The 12,904-nt window shown below is 34.8% G+C and overlaps 1 long non-coding RNA gene across 1 annotated transcript in view; it reads right to left on the reverse strand.

Moving 5' to 3' along the window:
- Positions 1–394: 394 nt before the first annotated feature.
- The window catches only part of LOC117203929 (uncharacterized), a 235,343-nt gene continuing 222,833 nt past the window's right edge, over positions 395–12,904 (reverse strand). The window contains exon 5 of the long non-coding RNA XR_007469990.1: positions 395–561. This is a non-coding gene — a long non-coding RNA (uncharacterized LOC117203929). The remainder of the gene's footprint in view (positions 562–12,904) is intronic.

A 12,904-nucleotide genomic window follows, 5' to 3' on the forward strand; every position in this document is an offset into this window, starting at 1 on the left:
ACCAACATCTGTATAAATAAAGTTTTACTGGAACACAGCCTTGTGCATTCATTACATATTGTCTGCAGTTTTCGGGCTACAATACCGATTCGAGTAGTTGCAGCAAAGACTGTCTGGCCCAGAGAACCTAAGTATTTACTACCTGGCCTTTTACAGAAAAACATTTATTGAACCTTATTAGAGACATAAATCCTTACAGACAATAGACAGGTAGAGTTGGCAGTTAGTGGTAAATTAATGCTATGGAAGATCCACGCAAAGGAAAAATGTGTGCACAGTTGACCAATGACCAACAAGTCTGGGGGATTCTTTTCTCAGAATGGAGAAGAAAACATAATGCTGAGGACTCTATGAAATAATTGGAACTCTGATTAAGCATAAAACTTACATCATATTCACCAGCAGGTCGGCTCAGCTGGGGAAGACTCCAGGTATCTCAGATGTGCACACTGTTACAGAGGTGAGCTCCTTGTCAAGGTGAGCGAGGGATGTGGCCAAGTCTCACTGGGGCTCCGTTGCTAAGACCATCCAAATCTCTCTGGTGGTAGGTTTATTAGCTTGCTACAGCAAAGGAAAATGCAAACTGTGAAGAACGATGAGGAGTCTCAAAATGGGGAAGCTGGGAAAGTTATTTATAGCATTTTGGATACCGGAATTACTCATAGGATGGTATTCACAGGGACTGAACTGATTTTGTAAAATAAGGAGCTGCTGGAAGATCAGTGCCATACCTTTAAAATACATGAGTCTCTACAGGGTAACTATTTGGTCAATTGGTCTGTGTTTTAGCTTGAAACACACAGGTCTGAATAAACTGGTGTTAAAGGGATTTGAGCTTAGATAGATTATCTTGCATGCCATGCTTTTGTACAGTTTATCTGTTTTGTGAGTCCTTTGACGGTTTTGAAAGTATGGGTTCTATTTCAAGGATCAGTATAATAACAAACTGGAATAATAAATACCACATTTAGGTTTGTGGGAAGAAGATGCAACTGAGGACGTGTGCAGCTTCTATTTGTACTTTTCTTAAATTGGAATAGCTTAGGTTATATTTTTTATATGATGCCCCCTCTTCCCTTGGCCTATGGACAGCCATTGATAGGGGTTAAGAGTAGAGTCACCAAACGCTAAATGCTCCTGCCAAGATCTCGCCCTCCTTCTTCCTCTCAGACATAATTCAGCTCTATTCCATTATTTTCTGCTTTAAACTCCAGGGGGAAATCTCAATGTTCCTTTTAGCCTGTCACCTCCAGAATCCCAGGTCTCCCTGGGCATGTCTTATGTTTCCGACCATAGACTATAAGCTTACAATACTTTTCCACGTGAGCATTTCTTATAACCTACTTGCTTTATTTTTTCTATGACACTTATCATCCTCTAACATAACTTGTATTTCACTTATTTTCTTAAATATCAGCACTGCCTGTTGTGGCAGGCAGAATTCTAAAGATGCCCTCACCGCAAGATTTCCGTCTGGTGGTTATTCAATCAAACATTAATATAGGTACTGCTGTGAAGGGATTTTGCAAATGTAGTAAAATCCCAAAACTGTTGACCTTAAGATGACAGAGACTATCCATCCATCCAGGTGGAACTGACTCAATCGGACGAGCCATTTTAAAGCAGTTTCCTCTGGCTGGTAGCAGAAAGGAAAGACAGAGATACATGAATTAAGAGAACTTGATATGCCATTGCTGGTTTTGGAGATGGAATGGGTCACGTACAAGAAGCACTCACAAGGAGCTAAGAGTGATTCTTGGCGGAGAGCCAATAAGCAAAGGAGGACTTCAATTCTACAACTGCAAGGAAATGAACTCTGCCAACAACGTGAATGATCTTGGAAGCAGATTCTTTCTCAGAGACGCCAGGTAATAGCCTATCCCTGCTGATTGGTTTTTTCAATCCTTGTGAGAAACTAAACAGAGGACCCAGCCAACACGAGTCAGACTCTTGACCTACAGAACTGAGATAATAAATAGGTGCTGTTTTAAGCTGTAATAAGAATAGAGATGGTTTTCCCCATTTTGTTCACTGTTATATCCTTAGCACCTAGAATTGTGCCTGACACATGAGAAACATTTTAGAAATAATTCCAAATTAATCTGCTAAACTAAACACTATGAATAATATGAGACTGTGTTTTAATCCTGTAGACTCACTCTAGATTTTTAACTGTAAATTCAGTTAAGTAAAAGATTAAGGGTTAAAAGTTTGAGGGACCATCTAATATTATATAATTTTAATCTTATTAAAATTATAAAAGGCATCAATGTTACACTTACAAATGTTTAAATCTTTTTTTAAGATGAATTGATTAGCAGACACTGAATACTTAATTTAATACATGTTTTAGTGCACTTTATGTGACACAAATTAATTTGCAATAGAGGCAGGAAACCTATCTCTAAGGTAGTTAGTCATGGTCAAGTCTTAATTATCTTCTTAAATAGGAAAACAGCAGGTTTATAAAGATATCTACTATGGTATTCTTGAGTGATACTCTCTCTTATTTGTTAATAACTTTCCATTAAAATACTGAAAACATTCAATGATATAGATTTCAACACAAGGACTTTGAAATAATGATACCTATTTTTGAACACCTACAACCTTTCAGCCTCTGTACATTCCTTCCAACCACACCACACGGTGCTTTTATTTCTATTTTGGGCATGAGGAAAGTGAGCCTCAGAGATATGAAGTAACTAATGCAACATAGGAAAAATTGAATTGGCAGGTCTTAAGATTCCAGCACAGGTAGCTGCATAACTCAAGTTTCATGTTTGTCTTATTCTGTTACATTGTCAATCAGTGATTTTTTTGTTTATTAAATGCATCCATAATTACTATGAATATATACAAATTTACATACATGTCTGAATATTTGCAGTATTTGTACCTGAGATTTATTATGCATGAACCAGATATGATCATCATTTTCCTAGACAACAATTTTATCTTGGAAACTTGGTTAGAAAGAGTTGAAATTTTGTCATGAGAGCAGTAATCAAATTTGCAAAACAAGTGCATATGTGAGTTCATTTTGATCTACAAAATGACTGAATGACCTTAAAATGATCAGTTATTAATTGACATTTCTTATTCTTTCTTTCAGTACACGTTGATTGAGAATACACCATGTGCCTGGCATTGTACTCCAGGCTAAATTCAACATGAGATTTGCCCTTGGTATTCTGGGAGCTTTGAGAGAGGGTTCAGAAGTGATATACTGACAGCTGAGGCCAAGAGATGAGTGGGTGTTAGCCTTAAGAAGGGCAGTTTAGAGGGGAAAAGAGAGTAGGAATGCGGGAATATTCCAGACAGAGAAAGTGAATGAAAAGGACTTAAAATGAAGATCTTTCTTTTTCTGAGGAACTGAAAGCAGTGCATTGCTTTTGGATAATAGAGTCCATTGTGGGGAAAAGGAGCAACGGAGAGAGAGATTAAAAAGGATGAGATTTGTGTGTGCAATGTGTTCTAGGTCACATTAATAAAGTTGAAATTTATGTGGTGGCACTGAAGGGAATGCCATGAGTAGGTTTTGTATTGGTTCACTCACTCATTCAACAATATTCATTAAAGGCTTGCTCTGTGTACTGTGCACCAGGCACAGGCTCCTGGGTTAGGAGCTACAGACTGCAGTGAATTCGTCACTGTCAGGGTCCTTTCCCTCATAGAGCTTATTATCTGGATTGATGGTTTTGAAAGGGCAATCTGTTGCAATATACATAATAAATTGTCACAAAGAAAGACCAAATAGAGGGAGTTGGAGTAGGAAGCAAACAGGGATAATTGCCTGAGCTAAGAACACAGGATCTAGCAACAAGGAAGTCTTGGTGACAGAGATGGGGGTTGGAGGAGGCATTTAGACCCCAGGTTCTTTTGTAAAGTTCGGACTAGATGGAGAGCAGGTACTATATATCCTCATCACTGTATTTCCAGCCCTTTTTTCCTAATTTAACCTTGACTCTGAATCATAATCTTTGCCACGTCATTGCATCCAAGCATTCTTGATTTTAAAGTGTGTCCAACATCTGCCTAACCTATTAATTGGGACTGAATTTGGTGGTTTCTGGTCCTTTGCCATTAAATTCACAATTACTATATTCTGGCTAATGAAAACCTTGACTCTTTGGACATTTTTCTTTTCAGCATTACTGGGATAGAGTCACATTCAAGTAAATAGAGAGTAGCATGGTGATGAGTGGTTAGTGAATCTCTCTTTCCCCAAAATATCTACTAATCTAGTCAAAAAGTTACAAGATGGTAACTACCCAAATTGATGACCTATTTTAGTAACTATTTGTTCATTGATTTTTCTGTGCTGTGCAATTGGTTCTTGTATAGATAGGTTTGCTCTATAATATTTCATATGTAAATGTCTCTTCTCCTTCACGGTATTTAAAACAAAAGTGTTCAAATAGTTGTTTAATTTTTCTTCCCTACCCTTAAAAAGTAAATTCAGTCATTTTCTGGTTTTAGTGTGTTTTTTAGTTTTTAAATTGATATTAAGTTTATAAAGTGCATGCTTTTAAAATTACATTTTTGTTTTTTAGAAAAATAAATATATTCAACAATTTATTTAATTACTTTTTAAATATTAAAGGTAGAATATAATTATAATTTGCAAAACAGTTCATTCTTCCACCACATTCTTGAAACAAAAACATAAGCATTCATACTCCCTGTTTTCAGGCTCTCATTTTCTTGCAAAAAAAAAAAAGATATTTGGAGATTTGAAAAGTTCCAAGTTTATATTTAGATCTGACAGGAAGAAATTTCAGAATAAATTCTATTTTTAAGCCCCCTGACAATTTTTAACATGTCTATGCTTAATTGTTTATTAGTTGTATTATGGCTGATCAGTACATTTAATGGAAGCTACAGGGTTGGATTTGAATATATTTGTGTTTAACTTTTCTTCTGTTAATGTTTATTTGTTTTACTTGGACTGTCTAATCTTTGCTCTCGAGTGTTATACATTCAAACTTCAGTAGCATCATATTATAAATCATGAAGAATAAGTTTGACACTTGGAAAAAAAAGTATAGAATTATTTCTTCAAATTGTCATAGTACTTTAATGTCTTGAACTGTGTAAAAATTGAAGTGTATAACAGAAACGTTAAATATTTCTTAGACATCCTAGGGTCACTCCCATTTCTAATTTGATACACTTTCTTTACAAAAAATTCCAGCTTTATATGTTTAGTCCACTTTTTTCCTTCTTTTTCTTCTTATTTTTAGCAATACACTTAGTATCACAGTTGCATAAATGAAAAAGTTAAAATAAAAATTCTCAATCAAAACCTCCATTTTATGAATTTCATTTGATATCATAAAATTCAATATTTATAAATGTTTATAACCTGCAACAATTAATGTAAGCTAACAGATACCTTAAAAGATCAAACATTTTAAATTACTAATAAAAAGAAATAAAAACGCTTAGAACTAGTCCTATTTAAGTAAGCACTCAATAAAGCTGGGCTTCTCTAGTCTAATTTTTACCTTGCCTTTAACCCTTTAAAGGCAAGGTTTGTAAAATAATCCAAAGCTTTACATTGGGAAATTTATGGATACATTATAAATACTATAGGATGAGGAAGAAGTAAAGCCTTCCTTCTGGACAGTAGTTTCTAAAACAGTAAATTTCATCCGTTCCTGTGGTATTAGTTCTATGATAAATCTCCCTTGTAGAAGGTTTCTGTATAATTCAGGCAGGCTTTCATTATAATTTGCAAGAAGTTGCCTTATAAATGAAACCTATAATTTGTGCTATGGTTTCTGTCAAATTCAAATATTCTTCTATTACTTTGAAGACTTTCAAATGTTACTTGTCGGTATTAAAATTGTATTATTTTCCCACTCAAAATCGTCTCTGCTTTTGATATTCAAGCACAATAGGTGAGTGGCTATTCTCCAAAGAAATGAGCAACTGTGGATTTAAAATTCTATTTTATTTTTTTCGCTTATGAAATCTTAATGGGTATCCTTTTGGCTTTATGGAAGTGGACTATAAAACTGACAAACAAGTTAAAAAGTTAATTTCACCATTATGTATAAAAACTTGATATGGAAAAGTCAGGTTTCATTAACTGTTCAAAGATTATTACTCTCCTCTCTATTGTAGACCCTTGAACATAGAGGGTGCTGTTACATTAATGAAGATCACCATTTCAAGCAGTGTTTATAGTTCCTTTTAATGGCAAGACCATCAGTTCAAATGTGTTCCATGACTGCTATGTATTAATCATTTTATCATTCTCTCAGTAAATACCTTTTTCATAATGCTTTAATGAAGTCCTTTTCATAGGCTTTCATCTGAGATAAGTAAAGATGTGAATATGAATGCATGGAAATATTTATGGAAAACATTAGCTCATAGGTTAAATGCCTCATGAAGTTTCCTGACAGCACCACTATTAATTTTTAACACATATAATAATATATCATGACAAAAATTAGTCAACATGAGTCACTAGACATTAAATATCGAAAATTATGGAAAGAGCAATAACTTACATTGACATTTTGGAAAGGCACGTGTTTTTGTCACATATATGCCAGGATATGCAGACCACCATCTTTAGTCGGAGTGATGCAAAATAATTCTGGCAATATATCAAGTATCCCCAGCTAGTTGTTACAGTGATCATTCCAAGAAAAACAAGGTTGTTTAAAATATTGTAATTTAGAATTACACTGATCTTTAAATTTTTATCTAGCTGGCTTGAAAATAGTCCAGTAACGGACAGTATACCTGTGAATGTTTTCTAAAGTGAAAACAATCAGAAGAGAGGTACCAAGTTCTCAATTTGGAATATTATTTACTCCTCTCCTCCAAGCTCTTAAGTGTTTTACTCATCCTTAAATGCTGACTTCATGTTTACCAGCTGCACTGCTGCTTTCTTATGGCAAAATACTCACACTGGCCCAGCTTCAGATAATGAGCCTTAGCATACAGAATATATTTTTGGAATTCTTAGGAGATGTGGTTATTAATTATCATCTGGCTTTACAGCCATTTAGATGCCAGAAAAAAAAAACAAAACTGTAAACAGCACATGCATCAAGAGCATTAAATGTGTTTGTCTCTTTAGACACTCTAATCCCATTGTCTAGAATCTCTCCTCAAGATACTACCCTGAATCATAATGATACCTTCATGTAAAAAAGATGATTTTTGCAATGCTGTAATCATCCCAAATAATTAATACCAGTATACTACTCAGTGTGGTATAGAAATATTGAAATAATCATTTTGAAAATGATATTAACATTGACATTTCTCATGAGTTTTGAAATAGAAAAGAGTGAGCTCTCTGGTAAGGATTATTAATATGTGTATTATATATGATATAATATGATATGATATAATATATAACATATGGTCAATAATGTATATAATATATAATAATAATATAAAATAAATTATGTTAAAGTGCAGATTCTGAAGCCTGATTGCTCAGGTTCAGATTCTAAGCCAGTCACTCAGCAGCTATGTCAGTTTCAAAAAGGAATAATGTGTCTCAGTTCCCTTATCTGGAAAATGGATAGGAAAACAGTTTTTAAAAACTATTTACATAGAATTGTTGTGAGATTTAAATGATGTTGTCCCAACTAGAATGTTTAAAATTGTGTTTAGACCATATTAAGAGCTTGCTATTGCTATTTTGATGGTTCCTAGTATTAAAGTGATATTTTATAACAATATGTTTGCATTTATCACTCCAAATCTTAACCTTTATCCATATGCTCTGCAAAGGAAAGATGTTACAAAAAGTAAACTTTAAAAAAATGAATTGGTGTGTGCAAGGTGACATTTGAGAGGGAGGAAAATGAAGGTATGGTGACTGGTTAAAAATATACAAGCAGTACTGGAATGAGGTCATATTAGAATATTCAGTCACATCTTACTTCTGTCTGTGAATTATACAGACATCAAAGCATCCATCTATTATCATTTGGTCTTTTGCTCCCTGTCATACTTTAATTATGATGTCTGCATATCATATCATGATGTTCTAATAATGAGGTTTTTGTGGTGTCTTATGTGTCTCTTGATGGGAAGAGATATCAATCCACAATTTAGAGATTCTACGACTACAAAGTTACCCTCTTACCTGTCACTGGAAACGCTGCTTTCCATTATAGTTATATATATAAGTCATGAAATTTCAAGTCACTCTGCTTATCTTTTACAACTTGTCCCCTCACCTCACGCTACTCAGCTACCTGGGCCTCAGGGCTCTCTTTTGAGCACATTAAGCTTCTCCTATGGCAGGACTTTCCCCACTTTCCCCACACTGCCTGGCTTGCGAGAGGGCCAGTGTCCTCATTACATTCAAATCCGCTTAAATGCCACCACATTAGAGAGGCTTCTAGTAACCACATGCATTAAAATAGCATAACCCTCCCATCACTCTATATTGTATAATTTGTTAATTTTTCAACATAGCTTTTATCATAAATATATATTGTATCTATTTAATTATGATTTTTTTGTCTTCCCCTACTAGAATGTAAGTTTACTGAAGCATGAGCTTCATTTGTTCACTCTTATATCACTTGCCTCTAGAAAATAAGAGTAGTCAATTAATACATATTAAATGGCTGAATGGACATGACTGACAAATTTTATTTAAAATCAGATAAAATTTCTTTTCAAACAATCTTGAAACTTGGTAATTGTAACTAGGTAAACTGTGTTGATAGGTAATTTCAGCTCAACATATTTACTTTAAAAAGTTGCTCACATATATAAAATGGAATATTACTCAGCCATAAAAAGAAATGAAATTGAGCTATTTGTAATGAGGTGGATAGACCTAGAGTCTGTCATACAGAGTGAAGTAAGTCAGAAAGAGAAAGACAAATACCGTATGCTAACACATATATATGGAATTTAAGAAAAAAAAATGTCATGAAGAACCTAGGGGTAAGACAGGAATAAAGACACAGACCTACTGGAGAACGGACTTGAGGATATGGGGAGGGGGAAGGGTAAGCTGTGACAAAGCGAGAGAGAGGCATGGACATATATACACCACCAAACGTAAGGTAGATAGCTAGTGGGAAGCAGCCGCATAGCACAGGGATATCAGCTCGGTGCTTTGTGACCGCCTGGAGGGGTGGGATAGGGAGGGTGGGAAGGAGGGAGACGCAAGAGGGAAGAGATATGGGAACATATGTGTATGTATAACTGATTCACTTTGTTATAAAGCAGAAACTAACACACCATTGTAAAGCAATTATACCCCAATAAAGATGTAAAAAAAAAAAAAAGTTGCTGTACTATTAATGGCACTTTCAAATATTTACAGGCTATTCCTAAGGGAGAATTGAGCTGGACATCATCAGTGAATTATGGAGCAATGGGGTGGGGGTGAGGTAAGCACCAAAGTAAAAAAATAAAAATAGGGCTTCCCTGGTGGCGCAGTGGTTGAGAGTCCGCCTGCCGATGCAGGGGACACAGGTTCATGCCCCGGTCTGGGAAGATCCCATATAACGCGGAGCGGCTGTGCCCGTGAGCCATGGCTGCTGAGCCTGCGCGTCTGGAGCTTGTGCTCCGCAACGGGAGAGGCCACAACAGTGAGAGGCCCGCGCACCAAAAAATAAAAAAAATAAAAAACTTCTCTAAAAACTGAAGAATAATTTTGTTCCCATTTTAAAGACAATGAGTGGATTTAGAAATAAAGAGGAAAATAACATCTTACCTGACTTAAATCTTAATCTAAGTACTGTTCTCATTATCTGATGATCAGATATTCCCTGAATTAAAAGATAAGATAATTATAATTTGATTTATGTCACTACAACAAGATTTCTTATTTTGTCATCTAGTTAAATTGTGTGAGCTGGGCAGACAAACTGAATAAATGCTAATGCCCAAAGGGCTACTCTTAAATATTCATATTTTGTGGTCTTTCTTTAGAATAGAACATGTAGTATTTCTCTCTGAGGAAATATGTCATAAACGGCAAAGCCTTTAAGACTACCCTTTTAGACTAAAGAGCCCTCTTGACTTTCTGTAAGAAATAATAGTATCATAATCAGAGAATCTCAAGTATGGAAAAACAATTATAAACATTATTCCATTGATTCACCACATTCTCAAATCAAAATAGGGCTTTTGTTTCTAAGTATGCTGTTTTCGCTCCATTTCCTAGATAGAATCCCTGTTTCAATCACTAAAGTATACTTCAGTGCTTATATTTTAAGTAACTGAACAACTTTTAATGATGACTGAAAATAAAGATAACTTCAAGTCAGTAAATCCTCAGAAATCCATTCAGAGGCCATGTCAGGAGAGATGCCGTAATCTTTGGCAAGTTTCTTAACTCCTCTCCTTTTAATCTCCTTATAAATAAGACGGGTATTAATAATAATACCCAGACATTGAGGTTGTCTCAAGAATTAACTCAGTAGAAAAGCTGGCTCATTATAGGCATATACAAGGTTTGTTTGTTTGAATATAGCTGTTATTATCTTTATGGAATTTGACAATTATTTTGGAAATATGAAATTGTTCTGATCATTTATGTTAGCCAGTTCATTTGAAACATTGCTATATAATGGTAATCAAGTTCATTAAAATAAATATCTACATGAGCATCGCTGAGTCAATATTTAAAGACTACGGATGTGAGTCATGAGTCATCCATATTCTGCTGATGCTAAGACATTCTTGCCTTCTTTAACTACTCTTTAACCTGTTTAATAACGTGACCATTGTAGATATTTACTAACCATACTTCATCCTAATAAGGAGAGAAGTGCTGGGAAGGGAGTGATAGAGGACATAAAAAATGTTTATGACATATTCATTGTCCCCTAAGGGATAGAAAAATATTCAGAATATAATTTATTTTTCAGAAGTCAGGTGTAGGTTAATTCAGTTAGTATTATGAATGTTATATTCTATGATATTTCTTCTCACTTACTAATGAATTTTCAGGTGTTTTAACAAAACTGAAGAACTCCTTCATGAAACTTAGTGACAACCTCCTTGGGGAAAACCACCCATTTAGAAGTGTTTTCTTGGGAGATATATTATGCTCTCATTGGAAGTTTGATTGATACCTTGATATTCATGTTTTGGTAAATGGCCTGCTACTGAGCTAACTAGAAAAGGATTGATATAAGTAAAATTTACATTATTTATTTTGGTTCTTCATAATATTTTACACTCAACTCTTTCAGATCTCTCTCTTCCTCTCCCTCTTTAACGCACACACACATACACACACACACACATACTCATCTGATACGAAGTATTCTCAACAGAGGCTCTAAGTAGTCTATTCATTGAGAAATGAACCATGTAAGAATATAAGGTCAGGAAAATTCAGCACTCTAGAATTTTAGACATGAGGCATATTCAGTTCTTGTATGATATTTGTTAAGAATTAGTTGCAATTGATTATGTAACCCAGGTAGTATTTGTTAATACATTTTCCCCTTTTTATTTTACATCCAATTGTGCTTTCCAGGTTGGTTTTATATTATTGCTAATTTTTCTTTGACTATCAGAATAAGAGTTAAAATTACAATATGCCATTGTTATTGGTACTCTGCTTTATGTTTATTTTAACATCTTTAGTTCTGTGAGAAAAATCTGATGTACCCAATAAGTAACCTGCCACAGATATTTTTAAGATGAATCTTTTCTGGAAAATTTCTATTTGCTTTACTTATTATAATCCCATTGGTCTGTTTGTGCCCTCACTCCTTGCTCCTGGTAACACAAGTCCTATGAATTTTTGTGTTCTGGCTTTCAGCAGGTGGGTTAGATGACTCAATTCTATCAGAACTTTACTGAACAGTTGCACTGCCTCAGGTTTTTCTCACAGGGTTCTTCTAACATTTAAAAATAAAAACAAAAAATTTGAAGGCAAAACTGGAAAAGCTAAAGTTAACTATCATACAAATAGTTATTAGCTATTCAGTGAAATATAAAACTATTCAGTGTTATATTGTTAAGTCCTTAAATCTTAGAATGTTATAGGTATTCATGTCTGACTCTATAGATTGTTCAAGTATGACCAGATGACATAGTTTAGTATTAGACCTTATGGAAGTGCCTCACTTAATAAAAAACTCATTAACATAATTATTTTTGTATCAATCAAAATATTTAAATACAGGAAGTAAAAAATTAGCTTGACTGAAGCAAGCAAAAAATAACTACATTAAAACATCGTTGGTGGGAAAAATAATCACTAAAAAGCGTACTGGATGAGACTCAGAAGACATAAGGACAAAATCGCATCTAATATCAAGACACAGAGAAGTTGAACCTGCTCTGCCACAGATAAGATACAACTATTTGTGCCATGACCCTGACCTTTCTTTTTGTTCTTTGGAGACCACCGTTACTGAGGCAGGCTTTGCTGCCCTTGGAACCTAAGTGATGTTGCCACTGTTAAAACCTCTGCCTGGAATGACTTTCCATAGACACATCTTTCTTGTGTCACTGGCTACAGATTCTAAGTCCTGAGGAACTGTATGTCTGCAGCTGAGTCTAAGGCATATGTCTGTGTCCTAGCAGCAAGTGACCAAGAAAATAAGTATTTGGCACGTTCAACTTTTTGGAGTTATTTTCCCCAAGATGGGTGAAAGGGATCTGGCACCAGTCCCACCATCCATTTATATATCCTTCTGTAGATTCCTCCTCTTGAATTTGGTTGACTCTGTAACCTATTCTTGATCAACAAGATGTGATGGAGGTGAGGTAAAAAAAAAACAACAAAAACCTACGGCTTCCACTTGAGTTTTTTGGAACATTTGTTGTTGAGTTGTTGTTTACTTTGAAACCTCACTACCATATAGTGGTAAGTCCAAGAAGCCATGTGTAGATGCCCTGATTGATAGGCTCAGTTGAACTTCCATCTGATAGTCAG

This window comes from Orcinus orca, chromosome 11 (genome assembly GCF_937001465.1).
Source record: "Orcinus orca chromosome 11, mOrcOrc1.1, whole genome shotgun sequence".
NCBI classification, from domain to species: domain Eukaryota; kingdom Metazoa; phylum Chordata; class Mammalia; order Artiodactyla; family Delphinidae; genus Orcinus; species Orcinus orca.